General features: G+C 47.3%; 1 protein-coding gene and 13 non-coding genes across 14 annotated transcripts in view; all 14 read right to left on the bottom strand.

Annotated features, from left to right (window-relative positions):
- LOC135921941 (arylsulfatase B-like) overlaps positions 1-27,646 on the bottom strand; it is a 151,379-nt gene that overhangs the window by 90,024 nt on the left and 33,709 nt on the right. The gene's annotated exons all lie outside the window — the stretch shown is intronic.
- TRNAC-GCA (transfer RNA cysteine (anticodon GCA)) lies at positions 6,034-6,105 on the bottom strand. The gene has a single exon. It is a non-coding gene; the product is annotated as a tRNA-Cys (tRNA).
- TRNAC-GCA (transfer RNA cysteine (anticodon GCA)) lies at positions 9,957-10,028 on the bottom strand. Its single transcript has one exon. It is a non-coding gene; the product is annotated as a tRNA-Cys (tRNA).
- On the bottom strand, positions 10,107-10,178 carry TRNAC-GCA (transfer RNA cysteine (anticodon GCA)). The gene has a single exon. It is a non-coding gene; the product is annotated as a tRNA-Cys (tRNA).
- On the bottom strand, positions 16,078-16,149 carry TRNAC-GCA (transfer RNA cysteine (anticodon GCA)). Its single transcript has one exon. It is a non-coding gene; the product is annotated as a tRNA-Cys (tRNA).
- Positions 16,228-16,299, bottom strand: TRNAC-GCA (transfer RNA cysteine (anticodon GCA)). The gene has a single exon. It is a non-coding gene; the product is annotated as a tRNA-Cys (tRNA).
- TRNAC-GCA (transfer RNA cysteine (anticodon GCA)) lies at positions 21,395-21,466 on the bottom strand. Its single transcript has one exon. It is a non-coding gene; the product is annotated as a tRNA-Cys (tRNA).
- Positions 21,545-21,616, bottom strand: TRNAC-GCA (transfer RNA cysteine (anticodon GCA)). Its single transcript has one exon. It is a non-coding gene; the product is annotated as a tRNA-Cys (tRNA).
- TRNAC-GCA (transfer RNA cysteine (anticodon GCA)) lies at positions 26,803-26,874 on the bottom strand. The gene has a single exon. It is a non-coding gene; the product is annotated as a tRNA-Cys (tRNA).
- On the bottom strand, positions 26,953-27,024 carry TRNAC-GCA (transfer RNA cysteine (anticodon GCA)). Its single transcript has one exon. It is a non-coding gene; the product is annotated as a tRNA-Cys (tRNA).
- TRNAC-GCA (transfer RNA cysteine (anticodon GCA)) lies at positions 27,103-27,174 on the bottom strand. The gene has a single exon. It is a non-coding gene; the product is annotated as a tRNA-Cys (tRNA).
- On the bottom strand, positions 27,253-27,324 carry TRNAC-GCA (transfer RNA cysteine (anticodon GCA)). Its single transcript has one exon. It is a non-coding gene; the product is annotated as a tRNA-Cys (tRNA).
- On the bottom strand, positions 27,403-27,474 carry TRNAC-GCA (transfer RNA cysteine (anticodon GCA)). Its single transcript has one exon. It is a non-coding gene; the product is annotated as a tRNA-Cys (tRNA).
- On the bottom strand, positions 27,553-27,624 carry TRNAC-GCA (transfer RNA cysteine (anticodon GCA)). Its single transcript has one exon. It is a non-coding gene; the product is annotated as a tRNA-Cys (tRNA).

A 27,646-nucleotide genomic window follows, 5' to 3' on the forward strand; every position in this document is an offset into this window, starting at 1 on the left:
TGTCGAAACCGAGTCTCCGGTTCCTTTGGCGGCGTCTTCCGTCTCGACCACGTCCATGACGTGTTCAGCCACAACGTCCCTCGCAGCTGGTCCTGTCACGGCGGCGTAGGATTTGACGCAGTCAGCGTCAACGTGCCCGAAACGTCTGCACCTGGAACAGCGCGGGACTTTGCACTCTCGGCGGACGTTCCCCGTGCCTTGGCAGCGCAGGCACTGCATGGGTCGACCGGGCACGACCACCAAGGCCAACTCTCCGCCGACGCGGACCTGATGAGGAAGGTCCTCAACTTTGACGCCGTTCTTTAGCTAGAGGAGCACCGTCCGGGTGGTCGACGTCTTGTTTCCCATGCCTTCGACTCGCCAGCGCTCCCGGCTCACTTCCTCCACCTTGCCGAAAGCCGCGAACGCTGTCTGGACGTCCTCGTCGGCAACGCCGTACAGCAGCCAGTGAAGCCTAAGCTTCACCTGCTGGTCCTGCGGGTCCACGATGACGCACCGTCGTCCCTTCACTTGCAGGTCCTTTAGAGAAACTAGTCTTTTCGTCGCAGTCGCATCATTCAGGGTCACCACCCAGACATGGTTTATCTGGTACGCCCCTATGCATACCACGTCCGGTAAGATGCCCGTCGGCAGTAGGGCGTCCCTGAAATCTTCGACCTTGCATGGTCTCGCACGCACATCACCGTGCAAAAACACGGTGTTAATCGCAACTCGTCCTTTAGGCAGTTGAGGCAAAATGAACGGATATTCCTTATCATCTTCCGTAATCCTGTTTCCGCGACCAAAAGTGGCCGCTGTCGCTGCCCCGGAAGAGGCCATGACCCTACGAACCGAACAGCTCGGCTGCCGGATGCAGAATGACTGAGCTATACCCCCGAATGCGAGCGTTCAGCGAGAAGTGCACACCCATAATTGCTATAAAAATAAGAGTGGGAAACAAGATAAAAGCTGGAAAGGGGGCACCCGGGTTTGAATCGGGGACCTCTCGATCTGCAGTCGAATGCTCAACCACTGAGGCATACACCCTTTTTTTATTTATTTCCGGTCTTCGACATTGTACAGAGCACATAATAGAGAACAAACTTACAATACACAATTAACAAAAAAATTTTGAAAGGATATACATGCCATCAGTCCTATAAGAACTGGCGTTGTCGAATTAAAATTCTTTCAATGCTGTCAGAGGTTCTATCCTGGACAGCCATTCGGGTACACTTTCTTGTATTTTCTTTATTTCAATGAAACTAGACATGCTTTCTCTGAAATAAATACGTGCAGGCCTAGCGTCCGGGTCGAAGTAGTACCCAGGCATCCTTGCACGCCATAAACTATGAAGGCCTTTGGGCATTATTAGGTCGAAGGGAACCCCGTCGTCATTTCTTACCGCTAAGTACCTTGTCCGATGCGGATTTAACGGCAACTCCTTCTTCATTGTTTTTTGTAGGACATCCCAGAAGAACACCCTGGTCCAGCAATGCAAAAAGGCACGGTCTGTTGTTTCAGATTGCCTGCAAATCAAGCAGTGCGAGCCCCAGGGTACATGGAAGCCGCGTTCTTCCATGAATGTCTTCACTGAGAGCGTTCCTCTGTGTAATTGCAAAAATAATGTCTTTACCCCAGTAGGCACCTCCATATTTTTCACTCGCTTAAGGACATCCAGTCCTGATCTTCCATTGTATAGCGCTCTGTACAATGGCACTGGAAATACAATGTCGCAAACATCTTTATAGAGTGTTTTCCTTTTAACGTCACATAAATACTCAAAAGAAAAACACACAGAAAAAAATCGCACACTATCTGCAACTTCTTGATAGCAACGAAGCGTTCCGGGCATACTATCTGCACTAACAATAAGTGCCGGCAAAGCGTATCTCAACCTGAGCTGGCATACAGTACGCAGAAACGGATCACGCGCACATCCCGAAAAAACAAAAATCTGTTGACAAGCTGGCGTACAAAAAGATGCGCCAAGCCCAGCCCCCCTTTCTTCACGTGCCGGAACAGATTGGTTCGGCTACACCTTTCCAAGGTAGAGCCCCAGATAAAAACCTCGAACTCTCTGTGCAACAATTGCACGTTTACCCTTGAACAGTACAACGTTTGCATGACGTACCACAACTTCGTAATAAAAAACATATTACACACATTTGCTTTTGCGAAAATCGACAAGTTGATGCCTTTCCACCTGTCTGCTTTTTCTCTTGTTTCTTTTGCTTGGTTCGTCCAGTATTCGTCGCTATTTTTGTAATGGTCCATGGGGACACCTAGATACTTGGTCGGGGTTTTCATCCAGCTCACATTTGCAAAATTGTCCGGGGCGGAAGACCACTGTCCGTGCCACAAACCGAGGGACTTTCCCCAGTTCACTTTACTGCCCGTCACATCACACAAATTTCTCACTACCCTTATTGTTTCCGTCACACTTTCTTTGCTTGTACAACAAACCGCTACGTCATTTGATTATGCCAAGAGCTTGATTTGTGTGGCTGTCAAGCTATCCATGGTAGAGTGTACAAGCGCGACTAGGACGAGGACGAAGAAAGAAACAGATACACAGACATACCCTCGTATTTGCCTATTATAAATTATTGCCAAACACATAGTTTCTGTGTGAATGTCAAACAAAAGAGGACTGAGAGGGCAGCCCTGACGCACAAAACGCATGACGTTAATGGGGCCCCCCAATGATTTATTCACAATTAAGCGTGTTGTGCAGTTCTGGTACGCCAACGCCACTCCCTCAGTGATGATGGAACCAACATTAACGTAATCCAAAATGGCAAACAAAATATCTTGAGAGACACAATCAAACGCTTTTTCGCGCTCCAGCTCGAGCACCGCAACTCCGCCCGAGGTGACGTCACAGCACTCCAGCAGGCACCGCATCGTGTGAATATTCGAAAAAATGGACCTTCCTTTGATACCACACGTTTGGTGATCTGCGACTATGTCATTTATGACGCTTTGAAGTCTGACAGCCAAAACTTTCATAAAAATCTTATAATCAACATTGGTTAAAGATATTGGCCTGTGAGATGTTACTAGTCTAAGTTTCTCCAATTGGTCACTCTTAGGGATGAGTATGGTATGAGCTTTTCCAAAAGAAGGCGGCAAAGTTTTGTTATTATACGCATCATTAAACAGCTCCGTTAGCAATGGCGACAGTTCTTTCTTAAAAGCTTTATATAAACACGCACCCAGACCGTCAGGTCCAGGTGATTTGCCTTGGTTCAAATCATCAATCGCTTTTTGAACTTCACGTTCTGTTATTTTCCATTCCAATCGTTGTTTTGTATCGTGACTCACTCGCGGCATCCGAGATAGAAAGGCCCTTCTGAACTCGTCTATATTCACTTCTTGAAACGCAAAGAGTGACTGGTAATACTCTATAAACGCTCGGCCTATGCTCTTACTATCGTCGGCAACTGTGCCGTTCCATAAAATTCTGTCGACATGATTCCGTCGTCCTTGCGCTTTTTCGAGTCCACGCGCCCGTTTAGTGGGCGTCTCACCAGCTACTAATGCATTTGCTCTTGCTCGCACAATCGCACCCTGATACCGTTCCTTGTCAAGCTGCTCCATTTTTTTCTTTAATGGCTCCTACATCTTGCTTATACGCCCCAGGCTCTTTGCACTCAAGCGCTATCAGCTGCTTAAGTGTCTTTCGTAAGCCCCTTTCTTTCATTTCCTTCTCAAATCGTAAGCAGCTCGATCTTTCTAAAGCTTTCATTTTTACGTTTTGTTTGAAGTATTCCCATTTCTCTGCTATTGTTTCACTGTTTTCTTCACTTACTTTCCTGACGGCCTCGCGTACTGCCTCTACAATTAGCTCGTCCTTTAGTAGTAAGCCATTCATTTTCCATAGTTCCCAATTAAAATCTTGTTTCTTCCTCTCAGCGCCTATATGACATTTCACCATGTAGTGATGTGAAAACGATACTGGTGCCACCGAATAACTATGGCACTTTGGAATTATGTCTTGCGATACGTATATGCGGTCTAACCGCGCATGACTACTTCCTTGAAATCGTGTGTACAGGACTTCCCGCTCCCCCTCCAGGCACTCACAGACATCGTCCAGTTCATTATCTCTAATTAGCTTAGTCAACACACTACTGCTTTTATCGCGGATACCAGAATTATTGACTCTATCCCGAGCCCTCCAAACACAATTGAAATCCCCCAACAAAACCATGTACTTATCAGTGCTAACATAATGAAAAAGGTTCACAAAAAATGAGGCGCGTTCTTCCACAGCATTCTGTGCATATATGCACATGACTCTGAATTCCAGTTCACGAAAAACAAAATCACAAAATACGATCCTTCCGGATTGACATGAAAATACATTGTTAACAACAAGGCCAGGCAAATTCTTAACAAACAGAACACAACCGGCGGACGTCCCTACCGCGTGGCTCACGACCGCGTAATATCTAGTCATGAAACGCCGCACCATGCTCCCGGTCTCCTCCTCTCCATCAACCTTTGTCTTCTGGACAGCTAGAACGTCTACGTCTTAGTCAGTGGCCAAACGTAGGACTTGGCTTTGCCTAAGCTTGGCCGCCAGCCCTCTCACGTTTAGTGTGGCAATAGTGAGCGACGGATTAGGAGCCATGCTGAACTAAAGTATAAGGTAGGCCCGGAGCATGGTGCTTACCTTTCACGACCAGCCCTCGGCTAGCCGCCTCCGGGACCATCAGTCTTCCCGGCGTTATTCTTATGCTGTGCTTTGTCACCAGGCTTTCTCTCGGGCGGTACATTTGGCTTCGGCTTGAAGACCGACCGCCTCCCAGGAGGTGTCTTCGCTGGCGGCCCGTCACTTGTGCTGGATGCCGCGCTGTCCTTGTCACCGCCCTCGACACGGGAGCGCTTGGTGGTGGGACCGAGACTTGGCGCCCGGTCCCCGTCGTTCGGGACCTCGCCCTGTTGCATCGCTGACTCGTCTTTATCACGTTCGCCTTCAGAAGCGCCTCCCTTCGCAGGGTCCTCGTCCCTCTCGACCCGTGCAGGCAGTCATCTGCTCAGCAGCTGCGACCACCTTGGCTTGAGCGACCTCCGGTACGGGCATGGCATTTGCCGTCACTGCAGGCACCTGCACTCCGGCTCCCTTAGCAGCTTCTTCGGTTTCAACTGCATCCATGACGTGCTCTGCAGCCACATCACTCGCTGCTAGTCCTGTCACGGCCGCGTAAGATTTCAGCGTCGACGTGGCCGAAACGTCTGCACCTGAAACAGCGCGGGACTTTGCAATCACGGCGTACGTGTCCTGTTCCTTGGCAGCGCAGGCACTGCATAGGCCACCCGGGTACGACCACCAATGCCAACTCTGCCGACACGGACCTGATGAGGCAGGTCTTCCACTTTAATCCCACTTCTCAGCTTCAGTAGCACGGTCCGGGTGGTCGATGTCTTGTCTCCCATACCTTGGGTGCGCCAACGCTCCCTGCTCACCTCTTCTACTTTGCCGAAGGTTGCGAATGCCGTCCGGATGTCCTCGTCTGAAACGCCGTACAGCAGCCAATGAAGCCGGAGTTTCACCTGCTGGTCCTGCGGGTCGACGATGACACATCGACGCCCTTTCAGCTGAAGCTCTTTCAGGGCCAGCAGGCGTTTTCTTGCAGCTGCATCACTGAGGGTCACGGCCCATACGTGAATGACCTGGTAGGTCCCGAGGCACACAACTTCCGGCAGCAGGCTTGTGGGCGTAAGCGCATCCCGAAAATCCTCGACCTTGTACGGTCTCGCTCTTACATCGCCGTGTAAAAATACGGTGTTGTTAACAATTCGTCCTTTTGGCAGTTGAGGCAAAATAAACTGGTAGTCCCTTTCTTCACCGTTGCTGTACCTGTTTCCGCGGCCCAAAGTGACCGCTGTCGCCGCTCCACTTGAGGCCATGATTCAACGATCCGATCAGCTCGGCTGCCAGAAGCAGAATGACTGAGCTATACCCCCGAATACGAGTGTTCAGCGAGAAGTGCACACCCATAATTTCTATAAAAATAAGAGCGGGAAACAAGATAAAAGCTGGAAAGGGGGCACCCGGGTTTGAACCGGGGACCTCTCGATCTGCAGTCGAATGCTCTACCACTGAGCTATACCCCCGAATACGAGCGGTCAGGGAGAAGTGCACACCCATTATTGCTATAAAAATAAGAGCGGGAAAAAAGATAAAAGCAGGAAAGCTCACCTCTGCTGCATCCCTTAATGTATTCATTTTCAATGATGGCCTGACATAGCGTTTCTATGTAAACACAAAACAGGAGTGGGCTGAGTGGACAACCCTGGCGAACGGAGCGCTTCACGTTAATGGGGGCCCCCAGCATTTGATTAATTATAAGTCTCGTATAGCAACTCCGGTACGCCATGGTCACCTCCTCAGTGATTATGTGTCCAAAATTAACATGTTCAAGGATGATGAGCAATATCTCGCGAGAAACGCAATCTAACGCTTTCTCCAAGTCAAGCTGGAGGATCGCAACTGCATCACACATGGCATCACAACACTCCAGCACACACTTCAACTTATGAATGTTAGTGAAAATGGTTCTTCCGCGAATGCCACACGTCTGGTGTGGGCCGACTACTTCCTTAATGACTGACTGCATACGCCGTGCCAGCACCTTCATCAGTATTTTGTAGTCGCAGTTAGTAAGCGCTATGGGTCTATAGGAGGAAAGTTGCTTGAGCTTCTCGGTCTCTTCTGTTTTAGGTATTCGTACTGTACGGGACTGGCCGAAAGATGGTGAGTGAGTGACGAAACTTTGTTGTGAACGCCTGCAGAACGGTTAGCCTTCCCCTGTTAGGGAGGCGTTACCTTGACGCGGCCATGACGTCTTCGCGGCGTGTGGCGCCTCTACTTCGGCCGCGGCCGCACTATTCCCTTTGGTCGACCGCGCCTGCTCCTCTTTTGCGGTGGCAGCCTCCCTCCGGTTTCGCTCGGTCGTTGCCTTTCGAGGGCCGCCGAGATCTGCTGGACGGCCTGGGTTTGGACATCTTGGTCATAGCATCTCGTTGCGGCCTCGAGCTGCGGCGGGATCATTGTTATTGTTGCAGCTTCATGCGGATTCTTAGCACAGTCCCAAAGGATGTGAGCTGCGGTGGCTCTTTCCTTTCGGCACACACAACACAGATCACTTTCATAAACACTTGGACACACGTGCCTCATCAGCACCGGGGTGAATAACGACCCCGTTTGAAGTTGTCGGTATAAAACCGCCTCCTTGCGGGTGAAGCCCGGATGAGGTGGCGGCATAGTCCTTCGCTCTAGTCGGTACCATTTCACAATTTCACTGTAGGAAGTCATTTTGTCCTTGGTTTCCCACCACCACGACGGGTCGGCTGTAGTAGCAGCGGCACGGTTGGTTAGTCCTCGCGCCGCCGCGTTCGCCGTCTCGTTGTGGTTAGCGTTGCCGCGATCCGACACATCACTGCCCATGTGGGCCGAAAACCACTTTATCACCACACACCGACTTTCACTCGCGAGATCGACCACACGCAACACACGCGCGGCTTCACCACACACCCTTGCTCTGGCGTAATTTTTCACTGCCGTCCTAGAATCACAGAGCACAGTCGTGCACTCGGGGTCGGCGATGGCCAAAGCAATGGCCACCTCCTCGGCTTGATGCGCCCCTCGAGTCCGCACACTCGCCGCTGTTCTCGTTGCACCGGTCGATGCCCCGACGACTGCAGCGGCGAATGCCTTTCTGTCATGTGGATACTCTGCCGCGTCCAGAAACACGGCACCCCCGTCTTTGGCATGGAGATAGATGAGCGCCTTGGCCCTCGCCACCCGCCGCTCTTTGTGGAACTCAGGGTTCATATTTCTTGGCACCGGACATACCCGTAGCCGCCTACTAATTGCGTCCGGTACAGGCACCTCTGTATTTTCGGGTCCCATGTCCTTTGGTCCCAGGCCTAGGTCACGCAGCACTTGTCTGCCCGTTCTTGTTTCTGATAGCCGCGCGAGCTGAGCGGTCCTCTGCGCCTCGGCGATTTCCTCCAGGGTGTTATGCACTCCCAAGGCCAGGAACTTGTCGGTGCTTGTGCAGTCGAGAAGTCCGAGTGCAGCCTTGTACGCTTTGCGTATGAGTGCATTGATCTTATTTCGTTCGCACTGCCTCCAGTTGTGGAAAGCAGCAACGTATGTAATGTGGCTTATAGCGAAGCATTCCACTAGCCGGGTGAGGCTTTCTTCCTTCATGCCTGCTGTTCTCTGCGACACCCTCTTAATGAGGAGGATGGCCGTGGTGACTTTCGCCGCCAGACGGTTGACCGTCTCGCCGTTGACTCGTTTGCGCTCAATCAGCATCCCCAGCACTCGGATCTTCTCGACGGCCGGGATCATGTGACCACCGCTCGTCTTGATCTTTATTGTGTCTTGCTCTCTCGCAGGTTCGTTGCCTTTCGTCTTCCTAGCTGTCCTTTTCGTGGAAATATTTTCATTTCATATGCTTCATTGAAAACTGCGGTCAAGATAGGAGCTAGGTGGCTTTTGAACGATTTCTTATTTGTGCCAAAATGGCACAAAGACTGTCTGGACCTGGTGACTTGCCAGGGTTCAGGTCTTCGATGGCCTTTATCACTTCCTGTTCAGTTATTCGTCCTTCCAACGTTTCTGTAACGTCACTCGACAGCTGTGGCATTCGCTGCAAAAATAAGTGCTTGAAACTTTGCATGTTGACGGGCCTGAATGCGAAAAGCTCTTGGAAATGTTCAAAGAAGGCTCGCCCTATATTCTTCATATCAGTTACTATACCACCCCGTTATATTCGATGGCCTCAATCTGTTTGCCTCTGGAGTGCTTTTTTCTAATCCCAGTGCTCTTTCCGAAGGCATTTCCTCGCATGCTAGTCTTTCTGCTCTCGCACGCACGTGCGCGCCTCGATAACGCTCTTCATCGAAAACCTCGAGCTTTTTCTTAATAGCACGCATATCTTCTTGATAAGCGCTGGGTTGCATGCATTCGAGCGTCACAAATTTTTCCAGTAATGTTTTTAAATCCCTTTCTCTTGCCTTCTCTTCATATCATAGTACGCTACTTCTTTCAATTGCCTTCATTTTAATAGTTTGTTTCAACAGCTCCCATTCCTCGCCCAACTTCATAGAACTGCCTTTTCCAAACGAATTCAGAGCATTCACTACCGTTTCGTTAAAAGTATCATCCCGTAGAAGCTCAGCATTCATTTTCCACAGTTCCCAGACGAATTCTTTTCGTTCTTTTTTGCGGCCCACCCTGCATTTTACCAGGCAGTGGTCAGAAAAGGATACGGCAGTAACTGCATAGCACTGGTATTTTTCTACTGAATGATATGATAGATAGATACGGTCTAACCGTGCATGACTTATTCCCTGGAGGTGGGTGTACCTCACTTATCGGTCAGCCCCGAAACACTGAGCGATATCCTCTAATTCAAATTCGTGTATAATCTGCGCCATGATATCGCTGCTTTTGTCGTCAATTACGCGTCGCGTAGACCTATCTTCGATGTTCAATACACAATTGAAGTCCCCAACACAGGCTATCATTTTGTGCACAGAGAAGTGGTGCTTCAAGTTCAAAAAGAAATTTACCCTTTCTTGCACCGTATTAGGCGCATAAATGCACAGCACGTGCCATTGGACATCGCAATAGCTGAAATCGCACGAGAAGTAACCGTCTATAACCAGGCCTGGAAGCTTCCTCACGAACAAGACACACCCCGCCGAAACTGAGCTATACCCCCGAATACGAGCGTTCAGCGAGAAGTGCACACCCATCATTGCTAGAAAAATAAGAGCGAGAAACAAGATAAAAGCTGGAAAGGGGCCACCCGGGTTTGAACCGGGGACTTCTGAATCTGCAGTCGAATACTCTACCACTGAGCTATACCCCGGAATACGAGCGTTCACCTAGAAGTACACACCCATAATTGCTATAAAAATAAGAGCAGGAAACAAGATAAAAGCCGGGAAGGGGGCACCCGGGTTTGAAACGGGGACCTCTCGATCTGCAGTCGAATGCTCTACCACTGAGCTATACCCCCGAATACGAGTGTTCAGCGAGAAGTGCACACCCATAATTGCTATAAAAATAAGAGCAGGAAACAAGATAAAAGCCGGGAAGGGGGCACCCGGGTTTGAACCGGGGACCTCTCACTCTGCAGTCGAATGCTCTACCACTGAGCTATACCCCCGAATACGAGCGTTCAGCGAGAAGTGCACACCCATAATTGCTATAAAAATAAGAGAAGGAAACAAGATAAAAGCTGGAAAGGGGGCAGCCGGGTTTGAACCGGGGACCTCTCGATCTGCAGTCGAATGCTCTACCACTGAGGCTTTTTTTATTTATTTATTGCCTGTTGGCGATACAATACGAAAAAACATAGAATGGCTCAATTCACTATTTTTGAATGCAAGGGAAGACCACATTCACAATGAAAAAAGGCTATAAGAACACCGGCTGTATTAAACAATATACAGCTTGGTCAAAGGTATTTTGTTGTCGTGAGGTGGTCAAAGATCCATAGCCATTCTGGGGGCTCGCATAAAGACCTATATGCGTCGCGTACATATACAATATTTTCAACAAAATACTCTTTTGCTGGTCGTGCAACTTGGTTTGCATTTCTGACCGCCATTCGCGTCCTCCAAAGGCTGTGCATGCCCAACATCATTAGGTCATACGGCACCTTCTTTGTTGGCTCAACAGGCAAAAAGCTTATCCCGAAAGGCGTTAATGGGAAATCTTTTTTGAGAGTTTTCTGTAGGATGTCCCATAAGAATATGGAATCCCAGCAATTCAAGAAAATTTGATCTATTGTCTCTGGCTTTTTACAAATGAAGCAGTTGACGCTCGCAGGCACAAAGATACATTTTTCGTGGAGCCAAGGTTTGACAGGGAGTGTGCCGCAGTGTAACATAAAGAAGAAAGTTTTGGTAGAAGCATTCACAGGGAAACCTTTTACACGTTTCAGCACATTCCGCTCTTGTCCTAAATGATATGCTGAACGATAAATCGGTGTAGGACACATGACATAAATAAAGACCTTGTAAAGCTTCTTTCTGGAAACATCTGAAAGATAATCTACTGAAAAATGCGCTCTGAGAAAACGGACGCACGACATTGCTTCTTCCCTTAACAGCCGAGGGCAGCTTGATGCCATATTTATTGACTATTCTAAGGCCTTCGATTTGGTATGCCATGCTAAGCTTTTAGTTAAACTTCGCACATATTTTGGTGACAGCAAGCTGGTTGATTGGATAGCTGATTACTTACGGTCGCGCTCTCAGTTTGTTACGTATAACCACGCGAAGTCGTCAGAGGTACAAATTACATCTGGGGTGCCGCAAGGCTCGGTGCTGGGGCCGCTTTTGTTCATTATTTTCATAAATGACGTAGCAGAAATCATTGGCGATACTCAAGTTAAACTTAGAATGTATGCAGACGACTGCGTAATCTACAACACCATCTCTGATGCTCATGATCAGGTTGCGCTAAATAACGTTTTTTCCTTGTTTTGTAACTGGAGTGAAACCTGGCAAATGTCTATTAACTTAAAGAAGACTGTAGCAATGACCTTTTCAAACAAGAAACAGCCCCTTTCTTTTACTTATACTAATAACGGGGTCGGTCTAATACATGTTACGGAGTTTAAGTACCACGGTGTAACTCTAGCGTCAAATTTAAAATGGCGCAAGCATGTTGAAATAATCTGCAACAAGGCTCGTCGTAAACTTTGGTATGTCCAGCGCACGTTAAGCAACTCAACAAGAGAATGCAAATTGACTGCGTACAAAACTTTGGTCAGGCCCATACTAGAATATGCATCAGTTGTTTGGTCACCTCACCTCAAGCACGACATAGCTATGTTAGAATCTGTCCAAAAAAAAGCAATCAGGTTCATTTTCTGTCGCTATGACCGGCAATTCTCGGCTACTTCGCATGCACACGTTTTAACGTTGCAGTCTCTCGAACATCGGCGTAATTCTGATCGCGTTATCCTTCTTCATAAGATAGTTCACACCGGCTTGAGTGTTCTGGCGCCGATTTCTTTTGTTGCAGCTTCTGCACGCTGTACTCGACGATCTGATCCCCTGAACATTGTGCCCTTCAGGTCGAATATTGATTCTTTTAAGTTTTCCTTCTTTCCGCGCACGGTGGATTTATGGAATAAACTTGATGGGTCTCTGCGCAGACTCGGTACTGAGGATTTTGAAAAAGCATTGCGTAACTATGTATTCTGGTAATGTTTTCTAGTATTCTGGTGAATTTTGTTAAAAGTACTTGAAATTGTATTTTTTTTATTATTCTGTACTCACTCCTGCTATGTCTCAGAAACTGAGGCAGCAGAATTTGTAAAAAACTTCACGCATAAATCCTTTCACAGCTACATTACGAAGCGTGGGTGAGGTAACAATAAAATCAGGCAATGCATCACACAATCGCACTTGAATAACAGCGCGCAAGAACGCGTCACTTTGGTCGCAGAAAAACATAAATCTCGACACGACCTGTTTCAAGAACAAATGAGATAAACCTACACCTCCATTCACCACCGCATGAAACAAGTTTACACGACTCATCCTTTCCCAACCAGATGCCCACAAAAAAACAGCAAATATTATGTTCAATTTCTGCACACAAATCCTTGACATACACTACACTTGTAACATATAAAACACTTTCGCTACCAAAACCAAGTTACACACCGTTGCACGGGTGAAAATAGACATACTTCGTCCAGCCCACTTTAATGTCTGTGCTTTCATTTCTTCAATTGGCTCTGCCCACTGGCTCGTTGCATCTTTATAATATTGAAGCGGAACACCAAGGTAGCTGGATGGCACAGCTGTGAACTTTATGCTTTCATAGTACTTTGGCTTATCTTCCCATTCTCCGCGCCAGAAACCTAAACACTTCTGCCAGCTTATGGCACTGCCAGTAAAGCTACAAAATTATTTCGCGTCTCTTACGGCTTCTTTAATGCTTGTTTTGTCTCCACAAAAACTTGAATGTCATCTGTGTAAGACAAGATTTTAATTTCATGTGTGAAGAAACGGAAACCGCGTATATTCAGGTTGTTTTGCACTTTAAGACAAAAAGGTTCCAAGAACATTGCAAATAATAATGCTGAAATCGTATCTCCCTGTTTCACACCAGTTACAACTGATATTATTAGATTGGTAGTACAATCACTTAAAGCCATTTTTACCCCATCTAGGACCACTTTGCCAACGTTAGTATATTCCGGTAATCTAAAGATCGCCTCGTGTGCTACCCTATCAAAGGCTTTCTCAAGGTCCAGCTGTACCATCGCCACGTACCAGCATACCATATCACAGCACTCCAGTACACTTCGAGCTGTATGAACATTCGTAAAAATTGTCCTCCCCTTTATGCCACATGTTTGGTGTTTACCAACTACCAATGTTATTACACTTTGCAGTCTTTTAGCTAAAACTTTCATGAATATCCTGTAATCAACATTTGCAAGACTTATCGGCCGATATGCTTCCAGTGAAAGTAATTTCGAGGGGTCATCTGTTTTAGGTATTAGTACAATATGGCTTGTTTTAAAGGATGGAGGCATTCCATGTCTGTCATACGCTTCATTAATAACATGGCAGAGCATTTCAGCCAATTCCTGTTTAAAAGCTTTGTAGAATGACGCGCCAAGGCCATCAGGCCCAGGCGACTTTCCTAGACTTAACTCCTTTATTGCTGTTTCGATTTCATTAACACTAATGGGAGCTTCCAGTGTCTTTTTCGCATCATCGTCCAACCTCGGCATTAGTGGCATAAATTCTGTAAAGAAGCCTTCATGTACAGGTGTCTTACACCCCAGCAAACTCGTGCATTTTTCAACAAATGCTTTCTGGATAACATTTTGATCAGTAGTGACTTCATCACGACAGCCAATTCTTTTGATTTCGTTCTTTGCGCCGTAACATCTTTCGTCTCCCAGTGCACGCTTGGTTGGGGTTTCCCTCAGCCAGAGCCGTTCAGCCCGCGCTCTTATCATGGCCCCTCTATATTTTTCAGCTTCCATGGCTTCCATCTTTGTTTTAACTTATCTAATCTCTTTTGAGAACAGCCCAGGTATTGTGGTTTCAGCATTTAAAAGATAGTCCAGAGTATTTCGCAGTTCTTTTTCTTCTTGTTTATATTTGTGCCGCAGTGCGCATGCTCTATCAATTGCAGTAATTTTAACATCGATTTTAAATTGTTCCAACAACGCACCAACACTGTCAGACTTATCAGAGTTAACAGCTTCAATTTTTTCTGTCACTGCCCGCATAAAAGTTTCATCATGCAGCAACTTTTCGTTAAGCTTCCAAAGATTCCAATTAAACTGGGAAATTTTTCGTTTTATGCCTATTTCAAACATGACCAGGCTATGGTCGCTGAAGCTTGCATGCTTTACCATGTATTTAAAGCATAATGGCATAAGGCTTGCTGAAATGTACGCGCGATCTAACCTGGCATGACTCGCACCTTGGAAATGCGTATACTGCACACAATTACCACGGAGTACATCCCCCACATCAAGCATATATTTTTCTTGTGTAATTGTGTTCAATAGATCAGCGCTCACATCTCGAATAGGTACATTTTTCACTGTGTCCTCAGGCAAGCATACACAATTAAAGTCACCAAGAAGCACAACTTTCCTTTCACAACACAAAACCAGTTCAACATACTCGAAGAAAACTTTGAGCTCCCACTCTCTATTCGGGGCGTAGATGCACAAAAGGCGCCACTCAGCTTCATTAAAAAAAAATCACACAGGACTAACCGACCATTTCCACTGGTGAGGACTGCTTCCTCTAATATTCCGATACTACAGCGCAAAAAAGGGCACATCCTCCGGACTAGCCAGCAGCATGACACACACAAACGTTATATCTTGCTTTAAAGGTCTCGACCATCCGGTCTGTTGCTTCCTGACTCTCTATTTTTGTCTCCTGAATAGCCAAAATATCTATGTCATTATCGAGCATTAGGCGACTAACTTGCACTTGCCGTCGTCTTGCTGTCAATCCCCGTACATTCAACGTTGCAATACGAAGTGCAGAAAGATTTGGGTCCATTGTCTTATTTTTTTTTCACAATACCTAATACGCTACGCAAAGACAGGAGAGGGAGACTTACATCACTGGTCAGTGTGCACAGCAGGCGGATTCGTCCACACTGGTAATTAACCCGGCTTCTAACTTGTTGACACTCAAATCGGCCAAAGTCTCTACATGATTGCCCCCGTAGATACAGCGCCAGTGCCGGGCACCGCAGCGCGGTAACCGGCACTCGCGCCGTATGTGACCGCTGCCATGGCACCGGCGGCAGAGCGGCGCTCTACCAGATACGAATACAATTGCGTTGTCTTCGCATATGCGCAACTGGTGCGGCAGGTCTTCGACCGTCAAGCCGGACTTCAGGCGCAAGGACACCAAACGTGTGTGCGAGCCCTTCTCGTAACAGCCTGAGACACGCCACTTCTCTTTGGAAATTTCAATAACTTTGCCAAAAGGTGCCAAAGCCGTTCGAACTTCGTCGTCGGGCGTGGTATGCAGGAGCCAGTGAAGCTTCATCCGCACATCCTGTTTGCACGGGTCAATAACGACGTACCGGTGCTCCTTGACGCTGAACGCCTCGAGCGAAAGCATTTTTTTCTTTGCGTCTTCATCCTTGAAGGTTATCGCCCACACATGATTCATTTTATAGGCCCCAAGGGCCAGCACTTCCGGGATAAGTTGTACTCTGGCAAGCGCATCGAGAAAATGTTCTACGCGGTACGGTCTTGCTTTTAAGTCTCCGTGCAAAAACACGGTCTTAGAAACCGTCATACCTGATGGCAGATGAGGCAAAACAAGCTGGTATTCTTATGTAGTCGACTCCGAAAACCTGATTCCACGGCCCTGCTGGGCCGCTTCAACCGCCCCAACGGAGCAAGACATTCTGCGACCGTAAGCTACGGTAGCCGGAAGTAGAATGCTCTACCACTGAGCTATACCCCCGAGTACGAGTGTTCAGCGAGAAGTGCACACCCATAATTGCTATAAAAATAAGAGCAGGAAACAAGATAAAAGCCGGCAAGGGGGCACACGGGTTTGAACCGGGGACCTCTCGATCTGCAGTCGAATGCTCTACCACTGAGCTATACACCCAAGTACGAGTGTTCAGCGAGAAGTGCACACCCATAATTGCTATAAAAATAAGAGCAGAAAACAAGATAAAAGCTAGAAAGGGGGCACCCGGGTTTGAACCGGGGACCTCTCGATCTGCAGTCGAATGCTCTACCACTGAGCTATACCCCCTTTTTTCTTTTTTCTTTATTGCCTGTTTTGTTTTACAGGTGGTGGAAACAGAAAAACATGAATGATAAAAGGAAACACTTGGACCAAGTCTTGGTCCGATGTGCTCACATTAAAATTTCTTCAAGTTGCACAATTCGTCCAAGAGAGGTAGCCAGTCAGGAGGCTCTGGTTGCGCTTTATACAGTTCGCGTATATAATCCACGTTTACAATGAAACTTTCCCTGACAGGACGTGCGTGAAGGTCGGCATTGCGAACCGCCATTCTAGTCTGCCAGATGCTGTGAAGTGCTATCAGCATGAACATGTCGTACGGGACGCCGTTTTCATTGTCCACACTCAGAAAACGAATGCCATAACTCGTGATAGGTAGGTCCTTTTTCAATGTGCGCTGCAGAATGTCCCAATGGAATACGGCGTCCCAGCAGTAAAGAAATACGTGTTCTACCGTTTCGGGCGTCTTACAAAGTAGACAGTTTGTCGTCCATGGAACGTAGAGTCCCTTATCAGCTAACCATTGCTTTACTGGGAGCGTCCCAGAATGAAGTTTAAAGAAGAAAGTTTTTGTTCCCGGTTTTACGTTCATCTTTTTAACCCTTCTTAGCACGTCTTGTCCGGGTCCGACATTGAATAAAGTTCTGTACCGCGGTGTTGGCAACAAACAGTCGACAAGGTCTTTGTAAAGTGTTTTCCGTTTTACAGAGGACAAATACTCTAGTGAAAAGCGCACTTTCAGAAATTGAAAAGACTGCACTACTTCACGCAAGAATCCAGTCACATAATGGTACATATTGTTATTCGATGACACAACAAATTCTGGAACGTGTGAACACAGCCTTAAATTGATTACAGTTTGTAAAAAGCCATTTCTTTGGTCGCGGAGAAAAATAAAACGAGACACAACTTGCCTAATAAATAAATGACACAAACCCAATCCACCGTTTCGGACCGGTAAGAATAAATTTGAGCGACTTGTTCGTTCCCAAGTCGATCTCCACACAAACACGGCGAAAATCCTGTGAAATTTCTGCACATTCACCCGCGACATACAAAGGACTTGGAACACATACCATATTTTGGCTATTAAAAACAGGTTGCATACAAACGCCCGTGCAAAAATAGAGAGCTCCCGCCCACCCCAGGCATTCGTTTTTTGCCTGATTGTTTCTGCTTCGTCCTTCCAGTACTCGTTGTTGTCACGATAAACCTCGAGTGGCACCCCTAGGTACTTCAGTGGGCGGGTTTCCCATTTTACATTTACGTATACATCAGGCTTCATATCCCAATTACCATACCAAAACGCAGTTGTTTTATCCCAGTTAATCATGCTACCTGTCATGGAACAAAATTGTTTGGCTGTATGAACAACTTCACGTATGCTATGCCTATCTTGACAGAGTACGGCCACATCGTCAGCATATGCAAGAATCTTTACTTCAGTACTCTGTAATCTAAATCCGTGCACGTTTGAATTTTGGATAATTGATAAGCAAAAGGCTTCTAGGTATATGGCAAAAAGTAAGGCTGAGGCCGGGCATCCTTGTCTGATAGAACTGAGTATGTCAATTTCTTCACTCAGCGCCCTATTAACTACCAGGCGTGTTACACACTGCGAGTATGCCATCTTTAATCCATCAAGAAACACAGTTCCAACTTGCACATGTTCTAACACGTTGAACAACACTTCATGGGAGACACGGTCAAAAGCTTTTTGTAAGTCTATTTGCATCATTGCTATTCGGTCTCCAAAGTCATCGCAAATCTCTAAGACACTTCTTACTACATGTATATTTGTCGTAATACTACGACCTTTTATGCCACATGTCTGGTGCGGTCCTACAATGTTTTGAACTACATTCTGCATTCTTTTGGCCAACACCTTCATGAAAATTTTGTAATCCGTATTCAAGAGGCTAATGGGGCGATATGACGTCACAGACTGAAGTTTGATGTCATCGTCTGATTTGGGGATTAAAACAGTGTGCGCTTCAGTGAAAGACCGTGGTAGTTTCTTCTTTTTATACCCCTCTTCGATAACTTCGAACAGCGCGCTGGCAAGCTCTTCTTTAAACATTTTATAGAATTCTGCTCCGATTCCATCTGGACCAGGTGTCTTTCCAGTGCTTAAGTCATCGATAGCTTTTTTAATCTCCTGTATACTGATAGGGGCCTCCAAACTTTTTTTAGTTTCGTCGTCAAGCTTGGGCACTAAAGAAAGGAAATCTTCACTAAATCCACTCGCCATCGGAATGCGTTTTCCAAGCAAATCGCGATAGTGGTCAACAAACGCGTTCATTATCTGACTTTTTTCTTTCGTCAGTCTGCCATTGTACATTATTTCCTTAACTTCTTTTCTTCGTGCATATTGCTTTTCATCACTTAGTGCCCGCTTTGTCGGCGTTTCGCCCATCCAAAGCTTTTCTGTTCTTGACCTAATAATAGCACCTCTGTACTTTTCTTTATCTAAAAGTTCCAGCTTGTTTTTGGTATTTTTGATTTCTTCAGTGAACGAGCCCGGTTTCACACTCTCTTCCTTTAATAGTGCTTGCAGTTGCGACTGCAATTTCTTTTCGTCTTGTTTCTTCTCAAAATTTAGGATAGTCGTACGTTCTATAGCACTCAATTTAACATCTTGTTTAAAAACTTCCCACCTCGTTTCCCAGTCGTCTTTTCCATCTTCATACAGCACCGTTAACGCTTCACTTACTTTTCTAGAAAAATTTTTATCTTTCATGATGCTATTATTTAATTTCCAAAGGTGCCAGTTGAACTTAGGCGCTTTTTCCTTTGTCCCAAGCGTGAATTTTACCAAACAGTGGTCGCTGAAAGACACTGGTATAACAACATATTCGTCACAACACATCACAAGGTCAACTGGGATGTAGGCTCTATCCAAACGCGCGTGACTTTGTCCCTGAAAATGTGTGAACTCAACCCCGCCATTAGACATGCAGAGGGCCACATCTTCTAGTCCATTCTCTGCAATCAATTCCGTCAATAACAGTGCGCTTTGATCGCGCAAATTTACACGTTTAGAGCGGTCCTCAATCGCGCACACACAGTTGAAGTCACCAATTAATATCACATATTTACTACAATCAAGGAAACCACCAATCTCTTCAAAGAATGCTTTCCTTTCGTTGTCACGATTTGGGGCGTACAAGCAAATCACGCGCCATTCAAAATTCATTAACGACAAATCACAAACCACGAAGTGCCCGCTCTCACTGCTTGTTATACTTGCCTCAACTGCACCCATCGATCTTTTTATAAAAATTGCACACCCTCCCGATAAGCCATCAGCATGTGACACACAAACATTATACGTTGCGCTGAAAGGCGCAACCATTCGATCAGTTTCGTCCTCCCTGTGTACTTTTGTTTCTTGCACGGCGATCACGTCTAAATCATGTTCCGCAAATAGCCTACTTAATTGGTATTGGCGTCTTCTAGACGAAAGCCCGCGCACATTTAGAGTGGCGAAACGAACTGCTCTCTCAAGTCTAACAGCCATCTTTATCTTTAAAAAGGGATGCGCTCACCAAACAGTCTGTGCCCCGATATTGGGGTACAATCCCGGTGCGTTAGCCGTGCTGTCAAGTGGGCGGCTTAGCCGCCCTCTTCTCCCCCTCCGTAACGTTTGGCTTTGGGGTGGGCCGCAGCCGGCGACTGGTGAACGCTTTCGTCGGCGGTTCACTGCTGTTGGCGTCCTTTGTCTCTGCACCGGCGTCGTCTCGTGGTCTCTTTCCCAGCGCACTGCTGTCTTCTGCTTCACGGCAATCCATGGCGTCCACTTCGTCAATCTTGTGGTGAACTCCTGCTGTGTCTTTATTTCCACTTGTGTTGTTGGCACCACCCTCGATGAATGCGGAGCCCTGTATCTTGGGTTTTGCGTCTGCTGTAATTTCTACCTGTACAGTGGCTGTCAAATTTTCCTCAGTAGTGTTTTCCAATTGCTTACTTCCTTTGGTGCTGGTGCCTTGTACTCCTGATGTTGTTGCAGAAAGGAGACATTCTTCTGCTTCCGCTTCGTCCATGGTGAGCTCGGATTTCTCCGTGCTCAACGTGGCCATGGCAGCTGCCGCATACGTCCTCGAGCAGTTTTCTACGGCGTGTCCAAAGCGTTTGCAGACGTTGCACCGCGGCACGCGGCAGTCCTTTCTTATGTGGCCAATCTGTTGGCAGCGCAAGCACCTTGGCGCTCTTCCGGGCGCTACGACAAGGGCTAGCTCACCTCCGACGCGCAGCTGATGGGGTATATCATCCAACGTAACGTCAGCCTTCAGTCGCACCACAACTGTGCGTGTCATGGTGCTCTGTTGGCTGTAGCCGTCAAGGCGCCATTTATCCAGTCCTATTTCCAAGACGGTTCCGTAGGGGCTCAGGGCGTTTCGCACGTCTTCTTCGCGTACATGGTAGAGCAGCCAGTGAAGCTTCAGACGGACGTCGCGGTGACTTGGATCAATTACCATGCATCTCCGACCCTTGACCGTCAATTCCGGTTCGGCCAAAAACTTCTTGTCGCCTTCAGCAGTCTTGCAGGTAACCGCCCACACATGATTCATTTGATATGCGCCGAGCGCAAGAACCTCGGTGGGCGGAACACGTTGAAACAGTGGCTCACGAAAATCTTCTGCGCGATATGGTCTACCTTTTACATCAGCATGTAGAAAAACGGTATTTTGAACAACGTACCCAGTTGGCAGTGGGGGCAAAATGATTGCATAGTCCTGCGACATTTCGATCCTGGTACCGCGGCTATGGTGGGCCGCTACATCCGCTCCGACGGAGCTCATACCAGCCACGTCCGTACACTACGGTGGCCGGAAATCAACCTCTGAGCTACCGCGGCGGCACTGTGCTATACCCCCGATTACGATTGTTCAGCGAGAAGTGCACACCCATAATTGCTATAAAAATAAGAGCAGGAAACAAGATAAAAACCGTAAAGGCGGCACCGGGGTTTGAACGGGGGACCTCTCGATCTGCAGTCGGATGCTCTACCACTTCACTATACCCCCGATTACATGTGTTCAGCGAGAAGTGCACACCCATAATTGCTTTAAAAAAAGGGCAGGAAACAAGATAAAAGCCGGAAAGGGGGCACCCGGGTTTGAACCGGGGACCTCTCGATCTGCAGTCGAATGCTCTACCACTGAGCTATACCCCCGAATGCGAGTGGTCAGCCACAAGTGCACACCCATAATTGCTATAAAAATAAGAGCGGGAAACAAGATAAAAGCTGGAGAGGGGGCACCCGGGTTTGAACCGGGGACCTCTCGATCTGCAGTCGAATGCTCTACCACTGAGCTATACCCCCGAATACGAGCGTTCAACGAGAAGTGCACACCCATAATTGCTATAAAAATAAGAGCAGGAAACAAAATAGAAGCCGGAAAGGGGGCACCCGGGTTTGAACCGAGGACCTCTCGATCTGCAGTCGAATGCTCCACCACTGACCTATTTTTTTTTTTTTATTACCTTTCTCAGGAATGAAACAAAGCGATACAATCACAAATGCACACTACATAAGGTAATTAAAAACGCTTGCCCGCTTTGGGTAAGCGTGGGTATTTAAAAGCGCTTCAGGTTTACAAGAGCATCTAATACAGGTATCCATGCTGGTGGATCAATCTGTGCTTTATACAGCTCACGAATAAACGCAATACTTTCTTTGAAGTACTCTCTGGCTGGCTGTGCGTTCATATCTGCATGATACACTGCCATTCTCGTTTTCCAGATGCTGTGAAGACATAAAGCCATAAACATGTCATGCGGCACTCCTTCGTCATTATCGGTTGGGAGGAAGCGGATGCCATATGGGGTAATCGGTAGCTCTTTTTTTAAAGTTCGTTGCAGTATGTCCCATAAGAAGGTGGCATCTATGCAATCAAGAAAAATATGGTCGATAGTTTCTGGTTGCTTGCACAATAAGCAGTTTATCGTCCAAGGCACGAAGATACCCTTCTGCTCTAACCACGGTTTAACGGGCAGAGTTCCGGTGTGCAAGTGAAAGAAAAACGTTTTCACCGTGGACCGTACTGGCATCCGCTTCACCCTTTTCAGTACGTCTTTGCCTGCTCCTATTGACAACATGGTGCGATACAGTGGTTCTGGCATACATACATCAACAACATCTTTGTACAGTTTCTTTCGTGTGACATTGCTTAGATACTGTAATGAGAACCGTGCTGCGAGGAACTCGTAAGACCAGACGACTTCTCGCAGGAAGCCTCGTACTTTCGGCCCATCAACCCGATCAGACGACACAATAAACGCTGGCATAGCGTCACACAATCGCATTTGAATCACAGTACGTAGGAAAGCATTGCTTTGCTCTCGTATAAAGAGAAATCTGGACACTACCTGTTTTAGAAACAAATGCGCCAAGCCCAGTCCGCCACTTTTCACTGACCGGAATAAATTTGTGCGGCTTGTACGTTCCCAAGTTGATCCCCATATATACACTGCTAGCACTCTGTGGAGTCTTTGAATGCTTGCTCTCGTCGCACACAGTACTTGCAGAACGTACCAAATCTTGGCTACAAGAAAAAGGTTACATACTGTTGACCTTGCAAATATAGATAAGTCTCTCCCTCCAAATTTGGTCGATTTTTCTTTTATTTGTTCCGCTTCATTTCTCCAATAATCACTAGTGTCTTTGTAGTGATTTAAAGGAACCCCGAGGTATTTCGTTGGCGAAACCGTCCACTGCATGCTTTCAAAGACGTCCGGGGTATCGTCCCAATCCCCATGCCAAAAGCCCAAAGATTTGCTCCAGTTGATAACGCTTCCGGTCACTTTACAAAAACTCCTCGCCACACTGATGGCATTCCTGACACTGTCTTGGTCAGAACAGAAAACTGCAATATCGTCAGCGTACGTAAGTAGCTTAACCTCGCTTGTGCTCAACCTAAAACCTTTTATTGCACTCGATGACATGATTTTCAAACAGAAAGGCTCCAGGTACAGCGCGAACAGTAACGGAGACAAAGGGCATCCTTGCCTAACAGAGGACTTTATCTGGAAACTGGCAGTTAATGATTTATTAATTTTAATCCTGCTAGAAATGTCTGCGTAGCACATTTCTATACCTTCTGATAGGACCTTCCCGACATTGATGTGTTCTAGAATGTTGAAAAGGACTTTATGCACAACTCTGTCGAATGCCTTCTCTAAATCCAGTTGTACCATGGCGACCCTCCCGCAGTACGCATCACAGCACTCCAGGACGGTTCTAGCCACGTGTATGTTTGTTACAATGGACCTTCCTTTTATGCCGCAAGTCTGATGCGGCCCCACAAGCCTGGTTATAACACTTTGCAGTCTCCTGCCCAAAACTTTAGCGAATATCTTGTAGTCCGTGTTCGTTAGGGATATCGGTCGATAGGCTCGTACAGAGAGCAAGGCAGCTGGATCCTCTGTTTTTGGAAAAAGTACAACATGGCTCTGCGTGAAAGAAGGAGGCAACTTCTTTGTTCTGTATGCCTCCTTTATTACGTTATGCAGGACAACTGCTATCTCCGTTTTAAAAGCCTTGTAGAATTCTGAGCCAAAACCATCAGGGCCTGGCGATTTCCCTGTACTCAATTCATCGATTGCCCCCTCAAGCTCTGTAACGCTGATTGGGGCTTCGAGATTCGTTTTAACTTCTGCTTCAAGTTTTGGCATGTGTATCAAGAAATCGCTTTGAAAACCTTCCACAATCTGTGGTTCGTGGCCTACTAAATCACGATAATAATCAACAAATGCGCGACGTATCAGTTCCTCGTCTTGCACAACTTCATCTCTGTACATTATCGCTTTTATTTCGTTGCGCGACGCATAGCTTTTTTCATCTGATAGAGCGCGTTTGGTGGGGGTTTCACCCATATACATTTTTTCCGCACGTGCTCGTACAACTGCACCCCTGTACTTTTCTGTATTAATAATTTCTAGTTTGTTTTTAATTTCTTTAATTTCTCTGGCAAAGTTACCCGGAGCTGTAGCTTCTGCATTTAAATAAAAATCAAGCTGGCTTTGGAGCTCAGTTTCTTCTTTGTTTTGCTTCCTCCGCAATGCCCCGGCTCTTTCGATGGCTGAGATTTTTGCGTTTTCCTTAAAATGTTCCCATGCCTCCGCATAACACTCCGGTTCATGTGCTAGTAGGTCTCCAATTTTTCCTTTTGTTTCCTTCATATATACCTCATCATTGAGGAGTTTAACATTGAATTTCCACAGCTGCCAGTTAAATTTCGCCGGTTTCCTCGGACCTAGCGCACACACAACCAAACTATGGTCGCTAAAGAAAACGTTTTTAACGTCATACTTATTGCAGACCGGTGCCAAATCTGCCGAAACATAAATACGATCTAATCTAGCGTGGCTGTCCCCCTGGTAGTGGGTAAACCGAGGCAATGTGCCATTTGACAGGAAGCACCCTACATCTTCTAACAGGTGACCTTCAGTCAGCGCATTTAGTACCGACACACTCGCATCTCGTATCGGTGCATCTCTTGTCCTGTCTTCTACTCTGGTTACGCAATTAAAGTCCCCCATCATTATAATTGCTCTGTCACAATTCAGATAATGTTCAACACTTTCGAAAAACAATCGGCGCTCACTGGATGCATTTGGAGCATGTAAACAAACTATTCGGACCTTCTGGGCTTGCAACGTTATGTCGCATACAATAAGTCGTCCAGTGTCACACGCGTACACACTATCTACAGATATGCCTGTGGTGTGCTTCAGAAACAGCGCACAACCACCGGCTGTACCTACTGCATGCGCAACGCATACATTGTAGTACGCCCTAAAAGGTTCAACCATGCGGTTTGTTCCTTCCTGACTTTCGATCTTCGTTTCCTGTATGGCAATTACGTCCAAGTCATTTTCCATAAAAAGTCGACTCAGTTGGTATTGCTTTCTCCGTGTCGACAGGCCCCGCACGTTAAGAGTGCCTACATAAAGAGGCGTTCGGAAAGTAACAGCCATTTTTGTTTTTATAAACACAAACCGCATAGTATCCCTTGCTTATCACAAGACGGCAAAACACTCACATTTTTATAGAAAATCCTAGTCGTTCCAGCCATTTTGATTAGAATTTAGATCTCGCCGTGACGACGTCAACACACTGTCTTTCCGGTCCCTTCCGCTGATAGTGTCCGGTTGGAAAAAAGAAGGCTCGACACCTTGTCACGTCGCCGGCGGGGCCGGCGGTTTCCGCTCGGGCCGTGGCTCGAGCGGTATTTTCGGTGCGGGTTTAAATGTAGTCCTTCGATGGGGTGTCGTTTTCACAGGCGGCTCATCCGTTGCGTTCTGGTCGGTCTTGTGCCCTTCCTTGCCATCCTCATGGAGTCGTTTTGGTGCAGGGCTGCTGGTACTTGCCATAATGACGTCCGTTGTCTCAGGGCTCTGCTCGACACTCGCGTCAGGTGCAATGTGTTGGCTCGTTGGAGCGCCCATCGCCAGTGTCTCTACAGCCTCTGTTGAAGCGATGGCTGTGTCTTCCGCAATAATGACTGCAGCCTTTTGCTTCACATGTGACACGTTTGCTGCACCAATAGTTCGCGAGCTGTCTGCCTCGGGGGTAGTTTCGGCCGCGTCTGCCTCGTCCATTAGATGTTCCGTCGACAGTTCATCGCTTGCTTTGACTCCGGCCACGTTTGCGTAGGTTCGCACGCAGACGCTTTCATCGTGGCCATATCGCCGACATTTGGCACAACGCGGTACCCGACAGTCGCGCCTGATATGGCCTGTGGCATGGCACCTCAAGCATAGCGGTGGGCGTCCCGGCGCAACGAGTAGAGCCATGATTCCTGCAACCCGCAACTGATGGGGTAAATCTTCTAGAGTTACACCAGGCTTGAGCTTTAGACCAACCGTGCGCGTAGACGAGCCTTTGTCAGCTATTCCGTGCACTCGCCAGCGCTCCTTGTAGATATCACTTGTTTTCCCGTACGGTGCTAGAGCAGAGCGCACTTCTTCGTCCGGAACATTATGTAGCACCCAGTAAAGCTTGATGCGCACTTCTTGATTTTCGGGGTCAACCACAAGGCACCGTTTCTCCTTGACCAGAACTTCCCCAATTCCTACCATCTTCTTCGTAGCTTCTGCACTTTTAAAAGTGACGGCCCAAACATGGTTCATCTGGAACGCCCCCAAAGCTATCACTTCAGGAAGCACTCCGAGATGAACCAACGTGTCCCGAAAGTCTTCTACACGGTAAGGCCTGGCTTTCAAATCCCCGTGAAGAAAAACAGTATTCGCTACAGACGCACCTGTTGGCAGCGACGGCAAAATAACTTGATAGTCCAGGGCTTCATCAGCAAAAAACCTGTTTCCGCGGCCCGACTGGGCCGCTGATACCGCTCCGGCGGAGCACATTCCACACACGTCCGTTTGCTATCACGGCCGGAAGTAGAATCCCCACTGACCTATACCCCCGATTACTAGTGTTCAGCGAGAAGTGCACACCCATAATTGCTATAAAAATAAGAGCAGGAAACAAGATAAAAGACGGAAAGGGGGCACCCGGGTTTGAACCGGGGACCTCTCGATCTGCAGTCGAATGCTCTACCACTGAGCTATACCCCCGATTACAAGTGTTCAGCGAGAAGTGCACACCGATAATTGCTATAAAAATATGAGCAGGAAACAAGATAAAAGCCGGAAAGGGGGCACCCGGGTTTGAACCGGGGACCTCTCGATCTGCAGTCGAATGCTCTACCACTGAGCTATACCCCCGAACACGAGCGTTCAGCGAGAAGTGCACACACATAATTGCTATAAAAATAAGAGCAGGAAACAAGATAAAAGCCGCAAAGGGGGCACCCGGGTTTGAACCGGGGACCTCTCGATCTGCAGTCGAATGCTCTACCACTGGGCTATACCCCCGAACACGAGTGCTCAGCGAGAAGTGCACACCCATAATTGCTACAAAAATAAGAGCAGGAAACAAGATAAAAGCCGGAAAGGGGGCACCCGGGTTTGAACCGGGGACCTCTCGATCTGCAGTCGAATGCTCTACCACTGAGCTATACCCCCCGATATGAGTGTTCAGCGAGAAGTGCACACCCATAATTGCTATAAAAATAAGAGCAGGAAACAAGATAAAAGCCGGAAAGGGGGCACCCGGGCTTGAACCGGGGACCTCTCGATCTGCAGTCGAATGCTCTACCACTGAGCTATACCCCCGAACACGAGTGTTCAGCGAGAAGTGCACACCCATAATTGCTATAAAAATAAGAGCAGGAAACAAGATAAAAGTCGGAAAGGGGGCACCCGGGTTTGAACCGGGGACCTCTCGATCTGCAGTCGAATGCTCTACCACTGAGCTATACCCCCGAACACGAGTGTTCAGCGAGAA

The sequence above is a fragment of the Dermacentor albipictus genome, chromosome 1 (assembly GCF_038994185.2).
Source record: "Dermacentor albipictus isolate Rhodes 1998 colony chromosome 1, USDA_Dalb.pri_finalv2, whole genome shotgun sequence".
NCBI lineage: Eukaryota > Metazoa > Arthropoda > Arachnida > Ixodida > Ixodidae > Dermacentor > Dermacentor albipictus.